This window comes from Acomys minous (genome assembly GCF_964271855.1).
Source record: "Acomys minous genome assembly, chromosome: 17".
NCBI classification, from domain to species: Eukaryota; Metazoa; Chordata; class Mammalia; order Rodentia; family Muridae; genus Acomys; species Acomys minous.
Genome location: NC_140500.1, coordinates 24,565,897 through 24,583,872, shown reverse-complemented (window position 1 = coordinate 24,583,872; position 17,976 = coordinate 24,565,897). Strand labels below are relative to the sequence as shown.

Genomic DNA, 17,976 nt, shown 5'->3' with positions numbered 1-17,976 from the left:
GACTTTACTCAAGTGATTTTCTTAACCCTCAGAGTATGAATTGTCTGGTGCTGTGAATAAAGCTGGCTGTTGCATAAGACTATTAGTTTGCCTCATTTTTTTAGGCTCCATTTCCCCAGGTCACACTGCTTCTAGAGCAGTGAACGTGGCAGACAGATCTTAGAAAAATTATATTCTTCTCAAAGTCATACCGTGGCATGTTGACAGGATGATGCCTGCCTCCCAGGGCTGGTATGGATGTGAGGGTACCAACTCTGGACCCCCAGCATCTCAGTTACTCTCCTCTTTTCACATAAGGCAGCATTCAGAGCTGGGTGAAGCCACAGAGCTGATGCCCACTAAGACGCATGCGTCCTTGTGGTGTGTATTCACACACTGGCGTTCCATTTGCTCTGGAGCATAAACTCAGTCGCCCAGTGCAGGCATACAGGAAGAGGTAGCAGCCCGAGGCTAAATGCACACACCCCTGTGCTTTACCATACGCAGTAACAAAGAAAAGGTCGGAGCAGGTGAGGCACTTTTCACACCATCCTGACACCTGAGTTCAACCTAGAACCTTATGGAGCGGTGGGAGAAGAAAAGCAGGTCCCTGAAGCTGGCCTTCGACCTCCACATGTGCACCCCCCTACACTGTACATACACCCAGCAGTAATAAATGAAGTTGGTTTCTGTTTTGTTTTTAACAAGAAAAGGTGGAGCCCAGGTGAGAGGGGTCAGGAGCGACGGCAGGTTCTGACTAGGGCCGGTCCCTGGCTGCTGTCATGCTCTAAGCAGGCGACACTGGAGTTTTGCACGCAGTGCCATACCAACCCAACGTGAGCTGACAGGTGTCTTCTCAGGCAGACCTGAAAACTCCTTTAGCAGCTCCGGCATTCTGTCTACCTGTATAGGATGCTTTGAGGGCTGACATTTCTGCTCTGTACAGCTTCTTGTTGTTAAAGCCAGGGTCTCTAGCCCAGGCTGGCCTCCAGCTCACTATAGCCAAGGATGATCCTCTTGCCTCCCAAGTGCTGGGATTAGAGGCATGTGTCACCATAGCCAGTTCATTGGGTGTTGGGGATTGAACTCAGGGCTTCATGCATGTTGCATAAACACTGAGCTACAGCCTGGCCCGCTTCAACTCCTTTGCTGTGGCACTTGAGCGGTTCTCTCTCTCTCTCTCTCTCTCTCTCTCTCTCTCTCTCTCTCTCTCTCTCTCTCTCTCTCTCTCTCTCTCTCTCCCTCTCCCTCTCCCTCTCCCCCACCTCCCTCTCTTGGATTTTCAAGACAGGGCTTCTCTGTGTAACAGCCCTAGCTGTCCTGGAACTCTCCTTGTAGACAAGGCTGGCCTCAAACTCACAGAGATCCGCCTGCGAGCACCACCACGCACGGCTCACTTGAGAGGTTGTCTATGAACACAGGCAGGTACAGGGTACAGTCTTAGCACAGCTGCAACCTTCTGCAAGCTCTTCTATAGCACCAGCTTTAAACTGACTAGAGACTCTTTACTGAAAAGCAAGAGCCAATGCTGTACTTGTGTGCACAGGCAAGCGTGTGCTGATGAGGTCTGACCACACGCCCTTGGGTTCACCTCTCCCAAGTCCTCTCACCCTCGGCAGTATCACTTTAAATACCCTGCTCCATCTTTTCCACACTAAGTTCATAGCCCTGAAAGCGTAAGCTACAGGCACACTGGATGAGGGTGTCTGGGAGCTAAGTACACAGACTACAAGAGCGGGGCAGGCAGCCAAGCAAGCAGATCCTCCTCATTTTCCAAAGCAAAGCTGTCTGCCCAGGCCTCAGGAGGGCACAGGCTCCCAGATGCTGGTTCATCCATCCTTCCCTTCTTCATCAACACCCACCAGCCACCCACGTAACACCCACGTTAACACCCACGAGCAAGCCAAGGGCTCCCTGACCACCCATAGAGAGATTCTTTCTCGGTATAAGCCTGACAACTGCCCTGACATGAAAAATAGAGGAACAAACAAGAAGCGCGCGCTTCCCTAAGTATAAGCTCCCCTCTCACGAACCCCATTACTATGGAAGAACAACTCTATTTCTTCCAGACGGAGAGAGAAAAACAAGAGTAAGAACTATTGCTTCAGGGCCAACAACTACCACCCATCAGTTCTTAACCCTAGCAAAGTCCAAGGTGGAGTGAGTTGACATCCACGCAGAAACCCACGGGAGAAGTGGTCCGGGTCGTGGTGACGCTTACGTTGTGCTGGGGACTCCATTAGAGCCTTGGGGAAGAGGACACATGAAATCCCTTTCCATTTGTACACAGTTTTGTGAGCAGCATGTCAGGCTTAAGCTGTCAAGTACTGTGACAGGTGCATGTTCATGGGCCATGACAGTGTGTAAGAAAGCAGTGTCGTGTCCTGGGTATTCCTGAGGACGATGCAGTTAACCAGCTTTTCCAATACTCTGCAAGGCTGGCCAGCCGACATCACACAGCTTGTGGGTAGTGAGACTAAGATTTGAACTTTGGGAGGATAACAAGCAATGCAGGAGACCACTACGCCATCCTTGGACTTGTGACACAAAGAGAAGGCACTTGTAGAGTCCTAGTCTTTGTGTCCTTCCTTCTGAAGTGTCACTGTACTGTCCCACTGTGGTTCTTGATAGGACAAAATGTCTTAAAGCAGAGGAACTGGAGGCTGGAATGGCAGACATTCTGCCGTCTGCCTGGCGTTATTTCTCTGGAGAGTCTACAAACTCTGCAGACGAAGGAATCGTCAAGCATCAGAACTTGGCAGTCCAAGGCCAGAGCCTGTGAGGCCCTTGGGAGGAGAGAGGCTACAAACAACAAAAAAAGGAGGCCAGACTTTGTGGCTTGCAGCTATAACCCCAGCACTTGGGGGGCTGAAGAGGAGCACTGAGCTGAGCTTGGGCTCCACAGCAAGCCCCTGTCTCAAAAACAAAACCGTCAAACCAAAATGAAGGTGAAGCTGGGTGTGGTGGCGCACGCCTTCAATCCTAGCACTTGGGAGGCAGAGGCAAGCAGAGCTCTGTGAGTCTAGCCTGGACTACCCAGTGAGACCCTATCTCAAAAACAAACAAATGAAAACAGCTCCCTTGTCTCACACACACACACACACACACACACACACACACACACACACACACACACACACACCCCACAAAAGGGGGCAGGAGAGGGGTAGAGGACTGGGATGTAGCTGAGCGGGAGGAGCGCTTGCCTAGCATTTATGAGGCTCAGATATTCAATGGCCAGCAGCATAAGAAGCAGGGGTGGGAGAGAGCAGACCGTTCAAGGTCATTCTGGGCTGTTTAAGGAGTTCAGGCTGGTCTGGCCCAGAGACCCTGGCTCAGAAATGAACCAGTCCGTCCGTCCGTCCGTCCGTCCGTCCATCCATCCACTGACCCATCCATCCACCCACCCATCCATCTATCCATCCACCAACCCATCCATCCACCCATTCATCCATCCATGTACCCACCCATAAACAGTAAGATGGAGGGTATAGCACAGTCTCTACCCCCTGGCCCACCCAGCTGCCACTCACATAGAGTTCTAGCTCACTCTAGCTTTCAATGGCAAGGGACTACTTAGGCAGAGAATCCCAAGGATTAGGATCTCACAGAGACTCAGTATTCCCAGAGGGAAGATGACATTCAGAGTATACTTGGCTAAGTGTAGCAATGCTCACAGAACACTTAACGTTTGAGGCACCTTTCCAGCCTACAACCCGAAAATGCCCCGGTAAGCAGGATGCAAATAAATCAAGATCAGCGTCCTTCATTCTCTGTCCTGACCAAAGAGCTACCTGACAGACAGGCGGTGAAGACAGAGGCAGAGAAAGAAGTGGTGGAGCGGTGGGGGCTTTCATGGTGACCTTGACACCATCACTGGACTAGAACACCTTCTCCCATCAACACATTCAAGCACCTGGGAGAAGGAACCGCCAGAGGCAAGGAATGAAAATTAGCAGCCGCAACAGCAGCTGCAGTTCTCAACACTGGTATTTAAAATGCTTCAAGATGCTTGCCAGCCACTTAAGGAGGCTGAGGCAGTAGGACTGCTCAGGCCAGGCGGGAATACCAGCGTAAGACACAGACACTGTATTTCTAAACAAGCTCCAACACGAGGCTGGCAGACGGTCTGAGGCAGGTAAGGCCTAGCCAGCCTCGTCAGGATGGATGGCCACCTGCCCTGCACATTATTTGCTTCATCAGAGTGGCAAGAGTGGAGGGACTTCCCAGCTAAAAGTGGACCAAAGGCCCTGGACTCAGTTCCAAGGTTGATTCGTTTCTAAGTCGGGACAGGCTGATCTCAGGCCGCAGGGAGGCCAGTTACAGCCTCATGCATACCAAAAGCAATGAGCTCCCAGGATCTGGCTGCACCCTAAATAGGAAAAAGGCCCTGGGCCTGACCCGAGGCTCTGTTTTGGAACAGTCACTGCCCACGGGAGCTCCATACATCATCCCCAAAGCAGCTTGCAAACAGGACAACCTGCTCTCGGCCGATGTGCAAGAGCCGCCACATCCTTTATTTGTAGCTGTTTGATTCACAGAGTGTGAGCGATGCAGACAGGCTTTGGCCTGGCATTCCCGGGGCCTCGGCGGTACCTGCTCTCCCTGCCTCCTCCTCCCTGGCCTTCCTGCAGTGCTCATAAAACTCCAGTGCTGGCTGGGGTTTTAAGCAACTGTGTATCACACAAAACACCATCTTGATGCTTTCTCTTTCTTGGTCCGGAATTCATTCTGCCTCATTTTCCCAAATTCTTTTTCCTCCTAATAAAACTTTACCAATAATTCAGCATTTAACAACTGCACATATTTATGGGGTACAGTGTAATCTTTCTATACAGGTAAACAATGAGTAATTTCTACCTCATCAAATACGTATGCTGTGTGTTGTGGGAGCCTTTGGACCTCTCTCTTCTAGCTCCTTTTTGGGTGCCATAATGTCCATAATGCGGTGTGAACCATGGTGACCTCCCGGCTGTAGAACACTTGGCCACTCCCTCTGGCCGCACGGGTACTGGTGACCTGATCTCTCTATCTCCTCTGGTTATTTGTTCTATTTTATGTTTGGATAACATCAACTTTTTCTGTTGGGGAAGCCATGAATTTGATGAGAGGTAGAGACAAGGCACAGGGAAGCAAGACAAGTCTTCTTTGGGGTCATCCCACCTGGCCTAAGGCAACATGGCTCCCCAAATCCACTTATCCAACCACAAACTCCATCCATCTTCATGAACCCCCCCCTCCAGGTTACCAGTGTCAAAGGCAGCCAACCAGGCCTCTGCACCAGGGCGGGGAGTCTGCTTTCTGATGGAATACTGGACACACAGCTGCTAGGAAGGAATGGGGACTCAGGATGTCAGCTGGAGCCGTGTTAAGAAGTGGCTCTCCGGGCTGGAGAGATGGCTCAATGGTTAAGAGCACTGGCTGCTCTTTCAGAGGTCCTGAGTTCAATTCCCAGCAACCACATGGTGGCTCACAATCTGATGCCCTCTTCTGGACTGAAGATGTACATGCAGGCAGAACACAGTGTGCACAATAATAAATATTAAAAAGAAAAAAGGAAAAAGGAAGTGGCTCTTGGTGGGCGTGGTGGCACACACCTTTAATCCCAGCACTCAAGAGGCAGAGGAGGGCAGATCACTGTGAGTTCGAAGCCAACCTGGTCTACAAGGCAAGTCCAGGACAGCTAAGATAACACAGAGAAAACCTGTCAAAAAAAAAAAAAGTGGCTTTGTGCTTTGAAATGATTGGTCTGTTTGAGATACACTGGCCTACTACTTTACCATCCAGAGATGCTCCCTCAAGTGGGTTTTCTTTTTTCTTTCTTTCTTTCTTTCTTTCTTTCTTTCTTTCTTTGGTGCCAAAGAGCAAATTCAAGTCTGGTTAATATAAAGTATTCCCTTTCCTTGAGACCCACCTGTAGCATCCTCTGTTCCTTTAATCACAAGTTGCTGGAAGCTGGGTGGGAGAATTCCTTTGAGCTCAGTCATTGGGGACATTCAACATATATTGGGGGGGGGTTGTCTCATAAAGGAAGAATCAATATCAAAACAAAAGACTCCCTATGAAAACAACACCAAAACTTAACAGCACCAAGCTGCAGCTAGACTCCAGTGACCAGAGCTGGGCTGGTCACAACATAGCAAAGAATCAACCCGGATAGCAGTTCACCCTTTTTCTTCTTTTGTAGGAGTCCTGCTTAGCTGTCTGAATAAAGGAACAAACAGCATCCCACTGGGAAGCATGTTAGCCTCAAGTCTTGAAGTAAAGGATAGTCACTCTGTGCCTCAGGACTGCTTCACCCATGCAGGTGGCCATGTATTCATGGGAGGAGAGGGCTGGAGGCCCCTGCAGCCTTCAGAGGTTGTCCACTGTTAACTATGGGGTAGGCAACCTTCCTTTTCTCCTGGGTCATCTGAGCTCATCTGTCACACTTGGCGGGGCTGTTTGCTAAGCTCACCCATTTTGCCTCTCACAGGTTCCCTCTGATTCTAAGAGGACACCAAGACTGCAAGCATCGCTGTGTGGGAGACAGAGTTTCCTCACACAGCTCCGTTGAACAGGAGCCAGGGGTCCGCTCAAACAACTTTGCCACATCATACAGCAAGAGATGTTTCTTGTGAGGCAGGTGAAGAGGTGTTTACTGAGCTACCTTCCACGTCAGGCACCACAACAAGAATACCGCCTACAACAGCCACCAAACCGTCACCCCGTAAACCAACAACAGGCTGAATGCCTCTTATGTGAAATGCTAAGACCAGAAATGACTCCGATTTAGGTATTTTGGTCTGCCTGTTTTTTGGTTTACATATCATGAAATAAATACCTTGGGGATGGTAACAAAATTCACTTAAACTTCGTGTTTACCTCATATGCATTGCTTCAGGATACTCTATGTGACAGCTTAAATAACTTTGTGAGCCGGGCGTGGTGGCACACGCCTTTAATCCCAGCATTTGGGAGGCAGAGGCAGGGGGATCGCTGTGAGTTGGAGGCCAGCCTGGTCTACAAAGTGAGTCCAGGACAGCCAAGGCTACACAGAGAAACCCTGTCTCAACGCCCCCCCCCCCCAAATAACTTTGTGGATGACAATGTCTTGGTATGGGATTGTCCACTCGTGATGTTGTGTTTATGCTTAGAAGGTTCTAGATTTTGGATGGATGTGTGATATTGAGGGGTCTCAGTGGTGTGAAGACTAACTGCTCAGCAAATGCTTCAAAGCTAGTACCACTTCCAGTCACCTAGAACAGGAAGTGATGCTTTAGGGGGAGGTGATGCTGGGGTGGGATCCAGGGCCTTATGCAAGCAGTGCATCACATACCTACATCCCAGGTAAGGACAGATTATTTCATTTTTATTTCTTCTTCTTTTTTTGGTGTGTTTTGTTCTTTGTTTGTTTGGTCTTGGTACTTGCTTTGTAGCCCAGGCTGGCTTCAAACTTGCAGAGACCCACCTGCGTCTGCCTCCTGAGTGCTGGAATTAAAGGCGTGCACCACCGTTGCCTGGCTGTCTTACTTTGATTTTGTGAGATAAAAATCTTGCTGAACATAGCCCATGCTGACCTCAAACTGTCCATCTCTCCACTTCAGCCTCCTGAGTGCTTAGATCACAGATATGAGTCACTGTACCTGGTGGGAAAACTGTGGTTTTCTATCTATCTATCTATCTATCTATCTATCTATCTATCTATCTATCTATCTATCTATCTATCTTTTTGGATAGGGTCTTACTCTGTGGCCTTGGTTGTCCTGGAACTTGCTATGTAGACCAAGCTAGTCCTGGAAGTTACACATAAACCTGCCTGCCTCCCTACTGCTGGGGTTAAAGATGTTTATCACCATACACAGCATAAAACCAAACCAAAACACTAGAGACTTAGGTAGCCCAGGCTAGCCTTAAACTTTCCATGTAGCTGAGGATGACCTTCAACTTCTGGCTCTTTCATCTCTACCTCCCAAGTGCTAGGATCACAATGGGCACGCACCGCTATGTCTGGTTTTCATTTGGTGCTGGGGATGGAACCCAGGCCATTCCGTATGTTAGGCAAACAGCCTACCAACTGGGCTACATCCTCAGCTTTGTCTGATGGGAAAAGTATTTTCATGTAGAGGCACTGAGAGAAGTAGCTCTCCTGGGTCCAAGGAGAAATGCAGCTGTTTTAGAGACAGGAGATTACCAAGAGTTGGGGAAGCTCTGGAGTTAAACAGAACACGGTGGAGAGGCCGAGGGGTGCAACCCCAAAGGGAATAAATTAGCAGCGTATCCAGAAAGGCCATGGGGATGCCACGGGCCGGAATGCGCTGTCTCGGGGATACTGAGTGCACCTCAGTTCCTGCTCCTTCCTCATCGCTGGCTGCTGCTAGGGGGCCAAGGGGCTCTCAGTCTGCATGGTCTCACGGGATTATGGTCTTAAGGAATGCTGAATAGTCTTTTCAGTTGTTGTGATAGTATCTGGCCAATGGGAACTCCTGGCATGCATCATTCTAGCTGGGGAAGGCAGCAGGGCATTTTCTAAAGCACAGCATCGACTTTTCCTCCATCAACCACACTGCTCGTATATCATGAAGCTCTCTTGAAATTATGCTTTTCCTGTGCCATGCGATCTCACAGATAAATCTCAACTCGGCCCCTGTCCATTAGCTAGGTCAGACTGCAGAAGGGCCACATGTTTGTAGTTAGGGTGTGTGTGGGGGGGGGGGAGAGGGGGGAGGTGGCCAAAACATCAAGAGTCATAAGTGTATTCTCTTAAATCCGTTGATAAGTGCATCTTACCTAAGATCTCCCCTTCCTTATCTGGTCCCGCCCTCATGAAACTCAAGAACCCCCTTCCCTCCCCCCCCCCCCCCGCAAAACAAACAAACCAACCCAGTAATTGTCAAGCAATAGGCTCCTCTGCTGTGTCTGTATCTCCCAAACCAGTTATGAGAGACCCATTGAGATTTGTGCAACCGCAGGGAGGAAAGGCCTGCTCAACACAGTAGGCTAAGGCCAGCCCTCCGCTCCTGCTTCCACTGTCTGGGCCTAATTCTATGAGCAGCCCCATACCCGCTCTGTCAGAGGGCTCTCATCTGTTATCCTCCCACTCACAGATTGGGGGCGCCCCAAACCACAAGCCCTGCTAGAGAAGGGGTATTCCAGCCCTTAGCCAGGTGCTAATGTGTTTCCACACAAGACAAAGGAACAAATGCTAACCCTAGGATAGAGCCGAAGAGTGCCTGGGTATCAGTCTAACAATCGAGTTCATCACACTGTGAGCTCAGTTCCCTCATCTTGATAAAGGAACCTCAGACAGTCTCCGAAGCCGATCGCACGGTGGTGCACAGGCACCAGGAAACAATGGCAGATACCAGGCCCTGCAGAAGGGCAAGCCACTGGCTAGTACAATCGCTATTTCCTTTCACAGTGAGTTAGTTCCAGGATGCAGCTTGCACACTAGAAATTAGCTAGACCAACAGTAACAGGAGGAGGTGGTGGAAGGCCAGAGGCCCATGACCAGGGAGACAGTGAGAAAGGAAGTCTGTGCCGATGGGCTTTCCCCAAGATGCCAGCCAGGCTTGTTTACTTAGCTGTGCTTTCTGTGGTGCCAGGCAAGTCTTCCCCTGCTGAGTCACATAGAAGCCAGGACACTTCTGACATTCCCAGAGAAGACTTGGTTCTGATTCATGAAACTGATTTATAACATCTTGAGATTGACAGGTCAATGAAAAGATCCCTGAAATTGGTTCCAATGCCTCTCCCCACCCCCACCCCCTTCCTTTCCCCAAGAGACGCTCAGAGTTAAGTTAAAGGCACTGACTGCTCCTCCATAGGTCATGAGTTCAATCCCCAGAAACAACATGGTGGCTCCCAACCATCTATAATGTGATCTAATGCCCTTTTCTGTCATGCAGGCAGAGCACTGTATACATAGTAATAAGTAAATAAATATTTTTTAAAAAAGATAACAAATCTCATACACTGCACTCTTGAGCCGAATCTGTTTTTTTGCAGCACCCACGACTTCCACCTGAGACCCATGTGTTGTCAATGATGCTTTTGCCTTCACCTAGTAGAACTGGTGTCCAGGTTCCCGACAAGCCAATAGACTCTAGGAACTCAGGCCAAGGGACCAACGGTGCACTGAGCCAGGCTGTGGAGAAGCCTGCTCTGTGATTGCTACTGTGGAGGGAGAGGAGCTGGATGCTGTAGTTGTTGTAGCTCGCTCGGGTTTCCACGCCAAATGGGCCCGTGAGATAACCCCAGGCTCTGGGGCATGTATGGAGTTGTGTATGGAGCTAGTACAGACGCACACAGGCCATACACGGTGACTCATCCTAGGTCATCGAGGATGCTGGGGACTGTTAACAGGTTTTCCCCGGGTCAACCATAGATAGATCTAGTTGAATGTAAATCCTATGGGGGAACTGTTTAAACTCTTGGTGTCATGGAATCAGCTGGTGATGTCACACCCTATCCATGCAGGGAGAAGGTGCAGTAAGGTCAGATTTAGCCAATCATCTCCCAAAGAGCTGGCATCCAATGCCCCTGGCACTGTTGCGGACTACAGAGTCCCGAACTGACCTGTCTCTTTCTGCTGGCAAGGAGTACACCATTAGGCAATCCTGCCTAAGCCCACAGGGTGCCTTGGCCTCAGAGGGAACCCATCAGCTAGCCAGTGGAACCAATCCTAATCTATTCTCCCACTCCAACTGTTCTGCCACTTTCTGGAACCTTCCAATGATAATCATTCTTGATATTCTGAGATGCTTCTAAAGCAACCAGGATGGATTGGATTTGGCTCCCTGTTGTTTACAAAAAAAGGCTTTTAGGACAGTGAGAGGACCAGAGAGCTTCTCTCTTCCCTCTCCCCATAGACGAGCAACAAGATGCAGGAAGGCCATGGCAGAAGATGGGGTGGACCATAGGTGGCAGCAAGCAGGTCAGATGAAGGCGCCACCGTCAGACCTTTGCTTGTTCTACCTGAACAGTTGCAGCCCTTTGAGGCTGTGGTCACCACACAGGAAGAACACATTCTGCGGGTGCAGGGATAGCCAGCCCCCTGGGGTGCAGGGAAAGAGTAGTGGGAGTTCTGTTTTGGTTTCTAATTGGAGTGTGCTGTCTGTGCCCTTAGTGCACAGCATCAGTATGAGGCCCCTCCTTGTGAGCGAGCATGTGCCCACTGGGAAATATGCTGATGGTTTGCAGAGGAGTGGATAGTAAAACCCAGAGGTCCTGCTGTGGGCAGTGACACTTTATATCCATCTTCCTTGCTTAGCCCTAGCTCCTCTTGTTCCCGACTTTCTATTGTGTACTATCATCAGTGTCTCGTCCCCGTAGGTAATTCCCAATGTGACTTCTTCCTCATGGGTCAACTGGCAAACATCTACAGATATTGCCCGGTCATTCCATCTTAGGCAAGAGGATGCTACTGGCCTCTAAGGGGGAGAAGCCAGAGATCCCGCAGTGTCCAAGATGACCCCCCCCCCCAAAGAACTATCCAGTCCAAAATGTCCACAGTGCTGAGCTTGAGGAACCCTGGCTTAGAAGTTCTACCAAATGACCTCTGACCTCAGAGAAAACAGGTCCACCAAGCCATTTAGGTGTGAGTACGGCTTGACTGGAGTGTGAAGCAAGAATAGCACTGAGCTCGGGGATTCTCCCCCACGGTGCTGACCCAAATCACCGAAGTAACGGAAGGCAGGATATGGAGGGGACCAGTCAACTGAGGCCTGCCACGCTTAAGAGACAGCCTTTGGGCTCGTGTCCAGGGAGAGGCAAACGGAGACGCTGGAGACTAAAGCAGGCGGTGGTTCAGTGCAACACACTGAGAACGTGATGCAAATGCCTCTCACCACCTGCAGCCCCACCCCACCTCACCTCCAAAGGTGAGTGCCCATCCCCCACAGTGCCACTTAAACACCCCTACCCTCTTTCTAGATATGGTTTGTGTGAGAACCCCAAAGGAGGAATTCTAGGGACTGAGAGATGCATCTAGTCAACTGCTCCCCTTAATCTGTTTTCTCTCAGGGGTGCCACGAGCCTGCTGATGAATGAAGAACCCCCATGTTATAGCAGGCCCTCCCACCACACCCAGGAGGGACTGTGGACACACGTGAGAAAACATGTCCTTCTCTTTGCATTCTCTCAGCTGTTCTTTCTTCCATTTTTCGAAGTACCTTCTGCCTAGGAGCTCTGAGGCTTTCTGTTGTGGCACGTCTTTCCAAGGTGAGGGTGAGCCCATGTCTGGACATGTTCAGGAGACTTCCTGTAAGCATTCTACGCTTGGCCAAATTTCATCCAACAGGGCACAACCAAAGCCGCTCACCAGGATGACAGGGACACCCAGCCCAACATTTAGCAGCTGGTCACTTTAAGAGCTCTGAAACCAAACTGTCTCAAGCCTAGAGGAGAGAATGTCCACAGGATGGAGTGTGGTTCCACGGCAGAGTGTCCTTAGCAAGCGAGAGACCCCAGGGCAGTGCCCAGCACCTAAACAAATAAATTCTCTTTTTCTCTTGCTGCAGTTGATCTGCCTCGAACTCTCAGTTCAGACACACATCTCCCCTTCCCTGTACTCCGAGAGTGCACGCAGCCAGGGAGAGTGGTTTCTCATGAGGGCTGTGAATGGCAGTTTTAAATCATCCCTGGAGCTTTTTAAAAATGGAAGATGGAGCGCTGGCTCAGCGGTACATGGCTACCACGTGACTCGCATGGGTGCAGGCTTGGGTTCCACCCCCAGCACTGGAAAAGTAACATGAGAGGCAGAGAACCAAAGAAGTGAAGCTAAGGGATCCGGATCTGTAAGCCTGTGGGCAGGACGGGCTTCTCCCTGAGGCGTGGACGGTAGGTTACTGTCAATCCTATGGCCTCAGGCCTGAGTATCTGCCGTGACTCCACACCCTTGCTGGGTAAACTCAGTTGATTGCTCCCTTCCTCGGTTTCATGATCCTCTTACACACATCAGTGATTAAACCCTCGGCTGGTTTGTCTCCTGAGCCCCCAAAGGCATGGTCCCAGCCCTGGGAATCACTACTCAAAAAAAGAGGGACTGTGTCGTGGCCCCCCCCCCCCCCCCGCAATAAAGACATGCATCCTTGCTGACATATAGGGGATGAAAGGGGGGGCGGCGCAAGGGGGATCCACACCTTCACAGAACCCCTCAGGGGAAAGCTCTTGCTCTGAGAGTGCTCTTTCCTCATGTGCCATGAGTGTGAGGTGACAGAACGGGGCAAAGGGAAGCTGTGTACACCACCGTGGGCACACAGGCGCATCCTGATCGTAGTTCCTGGGCTGCGTGCCCTTGCTTCTGTGTCTGGTTCTAATACAGACCACTGTAGGGCTTAGTGCCTGTATATAAAGTATCTGGACAGGGTCTGGCATCCAGCAAATGTCACCCATGGGCACTGCTGTAGTCATTACCAATATGTGCACTCCCTATTTCTCTACTTCATTTTACTTTTTTTTTTTGTTTTGTTTTTTTGTTTTTTTGAGAAAGGGTTTCTTCTGTGTAGTCCTGGCTGTCCTGAAACTCACTTTGTAGACCAGGCTGGCCTCAAACTCAGAGATTCACCTGCCTCTGCTTCCTGAGTGCTGGGATTAAAGGCGTGCGCCACCACACTGCCCCACAATTTTTCTTTTTTGACACTGGGTCTTGCTATGTAGATGGTGTTGTTTGTTGGCTAGGTAGCCCAGGCTGGTCTCGAACTCATGATGTAATCAACCACACCTGGCTTAGTGATCATATTCTTTTCTATCTTTTCTATTTTTTTTTTAAATTTTAAATTTTAAATGGTATTGGGGATTGGATCTAGGGCCTTGAGCAGGCTAAACAACTACTCTACCACTCAAGCTCTACCTCTAGCCTCCAGCTTTGTTTTCTGTGACAGGTACACTTAACGAGCATCAGTCATGGAGGAAGACAGCAAGGGTTAGCACACCTCCAATTTCCTGCCGTTTTAGTGAAGGTAATCCTTTGCAGGAATGGCTGCAAATACAGCCAAGCCCCTCGCCAGGGGGTGCAGAACTCAAACCCAAAGACTGCTCCTGGCAATGTAGCAAACAGGAAGGTTTTGGCTTTGGCCTTGTGCACCCCGTTAGTCAGTCCCCTCACCCCACACCAGTCCAGCTGCTTCTCAGAGAGTCCACAGACAGACTCAAGCCAGGCCTGCCTGGAACCCCCTTCCTTCCTCCGTGTGTCACAGCATCACTCAGTTCCTGTCAGTGTCAACTCCTCAGGGAGATGAGCCACCACAGAGGAAGGCAGCTGGCGGCCTACTCATTCTCATCAGACTCAACTCTGGGGGAGAGCCTTTGCCTTTTAAACAGAACCCACCAGCCTGGTCTCTGGGTGGCAGAACAGTGGGAAAGAAACCACACAGGTGGTCTCTCTAACCTGCTTTTCTGGGCCCTGGCAGTCCTAGAAAAGGAGGAAACAAGCACACAGAAGCCATTATAATCTCCTCAAGGGTTGCCAAGGCCAGAGACAAGCTCCCTTCTTCAAGGTTCCAGTTAGTCCAAGTCACAGCTCTCATTTTATGGGGGTGGTGGTGGCAGCAGCGGTGGTGGTGGTGGTTTAAGACAGGGCTTCTCTGGGTAGCCTTGGCTGGCCTGAACTCGGTTGGTAGACCAGGCTGGCCCTGAACTCACAGCCATCTGCCTGCCTCTGCCTCCCAGATTCCTGGGATTACAGGTATGCGGGTGGCGCCAGGCACAACTCTCATTTTTTCAAGTTCCAACCTGAGCAGATACTGAATGCCAAGGGGAATTCCTCTTTCTAGAATTTTCTCCAAACATTTGTCATGTGTTTGTTGAGGAAAAACAAGGCCCACTGAATCCTAACACTGGTCTAATGTAATTATTTTTATATGAGGGAGCACTTGTCACCAAGGTCGCCTTTCTCAAGGAACAAACCTCAGAAGAGGTGCGATAAACGTTGGGTGGCAAACCTGGTGATCCCGGCCTTAGAGACTCAGGAAGGTATATGACATTGGCACAAAGACGGAGGGTTCTAATGACAGGGACAACCATAAAGTCAACTACTAAGGACGAACAGTCAGGTGAGGACATACGAGGAGTCAGGCTACATTTCCTATGCTGTAACTGCGATAAAGAGGGGCTAATCCTGGTATCTCACAGAATCACAAGAGAAGGACAGTCACTTAGTCACAGGCCACTGTGGGCGATTTAACACATTCATGTACAATTACAAAGAACTAAGTACAGAAAAAAACCCAAAAAAAACAAAAAAACAAAACCTAAAGCAAAGCAACCAGAAACAGCCAAGAGGAATCCTAACTCCACCTGTACAGACCCTAACAATGATTATCCCAGCCTGCCCCAGAGTGGAGCAGGCCAGACCTGTGGCCCTGCATTCCTTTAAGATTTCCTAACCCTCCCCTACTACCAACGGTTGGAGAGCCCTCTGCCTACATTTTGAGCCCACCTCTTTGGGAGGAAAAAGGCTACTAAGGCTGAGTTTAGTCAGCTTGACTTAAGGCTTCAATGTTGACAGCAACTCCGTCTCTCGCCAACCATCCTTAAAGACCCATTAAGCACCTCAGACATGTGCAAAAAATGTTTACAAACCGCTTGTGCAAAGCTGAGAAGATGGCCCATAGGAAGTAAAAGTGAGATGGTGAACACGTGGCTGCGAACACCCGGAAGTAATTGAAGGTTGCTCCCTACGCCTAGAGGCCCGCCTCCCTTCCTCAGGTGTACAGAGGGTGCTTTTGCACAATCAAGCCTACACCCTCTGGAACTAACTCTGCCACGAGGAGACAGTGAGTGACTGTAAGGCAGGGGGGCCTGCCAACATTTGGTAAACACCCTGGGTGGGGACAGGAGGAACTGGCAGTCCTGTGACGTAGCCTAGGTCCAAATGTCAGTGTGGCACTACCCCTAGTTCATTATGACTAATCTACTTGTTGGTGCTTGCTAGATGCTTGCCACACGTGAGCTGTGAGTTAAGGCCATGCGTGGAGTTGGAATCCAGCACTCCTGAAACTTCCGCCTGCTCTGAGGTGAGAGCCCCACCTCTTCTTCTTACTCCACTCTAGAGGGCCGCTGGTGTGCGTTCCTGCCTGGCACCATCCTGCCTTCCATTTCAGCATGAAAACAGAGAGTGGCCATTTGTATAATCTGTTCTCTTTCCATGCCTGTGCCCAGCCTCTGTGCCATGGAGTTATCTTAATTAAAAAAAAAGAAAAAAAAAAAAAGCAGGGAATGTATTTTAAAAAACAAAACAAAATTTCAAGACTTTTCAGAAAAAAAAAACGGGGTTCCCTTGGAGACTTCCCAGGACCTTCAAAAGGGCTGGCACAGAATCACATCAGTTATTAGGCAAATCAGCACACTGCCCTAATGACCATGGCTCTCTTCCCCTTAGGGCTAGGTCTGAGATGACAAGGGCAGCTAAGGGTTGGAGGTTGACACGTTTGTCAGTGGCTCTGAGTCAATCCGTGTACCTGCCATCTCTCCTTCTCCTCTCTCTCCTCCTCTCACAGGCACAGGAACGCTACTTCAGAGAAGGAGGGGCACGTTAGTGAGGCAGAGAAGAAGCCTGCATTCTTCAACTTCCCAGAGGTCTGCTGCTGGCTGGACAGATGTCAGTAAGGAACGACCTCCAGACTTGCCAGGACCCAATGGGGTGAACTCAGTACACGGTACTTTACCCACCAAGGTGCCCACTTTTGCCCCTGTTTGGTCTGTGTTCCCATGGCTGGCATGCTGACATGGCAGACGTGTCACTACTCCTCAGCTAGAGGCAGCGTGTGTGAGCAGGAACAGGCTGGCCTCTCCACATGTGAGGGCAGTTCAACGGGAACTAGACAGTGGAACTCGAGTTCCTGCTAATACAGCTGTGGAAGCCAAGAGGAAGGATCCCACAGTTACCAGGACGCCAGTCACCATGCCGGGGAGTACCCTAGCAAGTGCACCAATGGGAAAGGAAGGTTCCGGTGCTGCTGAGGATGGCACCTGGGGCTATGTCACCTCGATAGGTAGGCTCTGTATAGAAATTTACCTTCCCATCTGCCTGGCCTCACGCCAGCTCACCAAACAGGGGACACATGAGCGGAGGCGACATTTTCTTCTCTCTATTCTCTCTCTCTCTCTACAGCAAAACGCTCTGCATTTGTGCCATACCCCGCACAAGGTCCTTCTATTAGCAGGACTCGGTAGATAGATAACCTGGTCCCCACAACCATCTGTGCTTTCCCTACTGTCAGCGTAAGAGAAGGCCCCGAGGGACAGTGGCTTCTACAGCCCATGTCCCATACTTGCCTGAGCTTCCCCTTTCCCACCCTCCCATCAGGAAAAAGAGAAAGAAAAGAAAAACTCAGAAACCTGAAGAGTGTTTGGAATTTATTCTCTTAAATAAGAATGTAACATTTGTTAAAAAAAAAAAAAACCAAAACAAACACACAAACAAAACCAAAACCAAAAAAAAAAGCCTTAAAGCACAACACCTTGGTTTCACAGTAATGGCAAAAACAAAGTTACACAGTTAAATTAAAAAACTCACAAAGCAACACACCGAAAGCACTCACAATAGCAGAGATTAAAAACAGGGGCAAATTAAAAGCTTTAGGAAAGGTCAGAGTGGACAGGCAAAGTGTTCCTTGGCACAGCTAACCCTCCTCACTCTGGCTTCTATGGACCAAAGCTTTGGGCACTATTTGCTGCCCCCTCCTGCCTCACCCCACGGGAATAGTACCCTGATTAAAAGTGAACCCCTTACTTCACTGGCCAGTATTCAGTGGCCTAAGAGGGTTCCCCCCACCCCATTGTCCTAAAGGAAGCAGCCAGGCACAGAAAACACTAAATGACAATGGGCAGCTGAGATGGCTACAGTGGATCCAACATGGAGCCCAGGTTGCCTTGAGGGACAGTAGGTGGCCGTGACTCTCTGGTCCCCCCACCAGCAAGACTGTTGTTTTGCTGACTAGGAAAACTGATCACCTGAGTTTGGAGGTGTGTACCACCCATCTCCTCAGAGACCCAGGCCTACATCTATGCCTCCAA

The 17,976-nt window shown here is 49.9% G+C and overlaps 1 protein-coding gene and 1 long non-coding RNA gene across 2 annotated transcripts in view; one reads left to right on the top strand and one right to left on the bottom strand.

Annotated features, from left to right (window-relative positions):
• Positions 1–17,976, bottom strand: part of MICAL3 (microtubule associated monooxygenase, calponin and LIM domain containing 3) — a 183,095-nt gene that overhangs the window by 50,083 nt on the left and 115,036 nt on the right. The gene's annotated exons all lie outside the window — the stretch shown is intronic.
• Positions 13,064–17,385, top strand: LOC311588466. Its single transcript, XR_014776207.1, has 3 exons — positions 13,064–15,734; positions 15,893–15,974; positions 16,458–17,385. It is a non-coding gene; the product is annotated as an uncharacterized lncRNA (long non-coding RNA).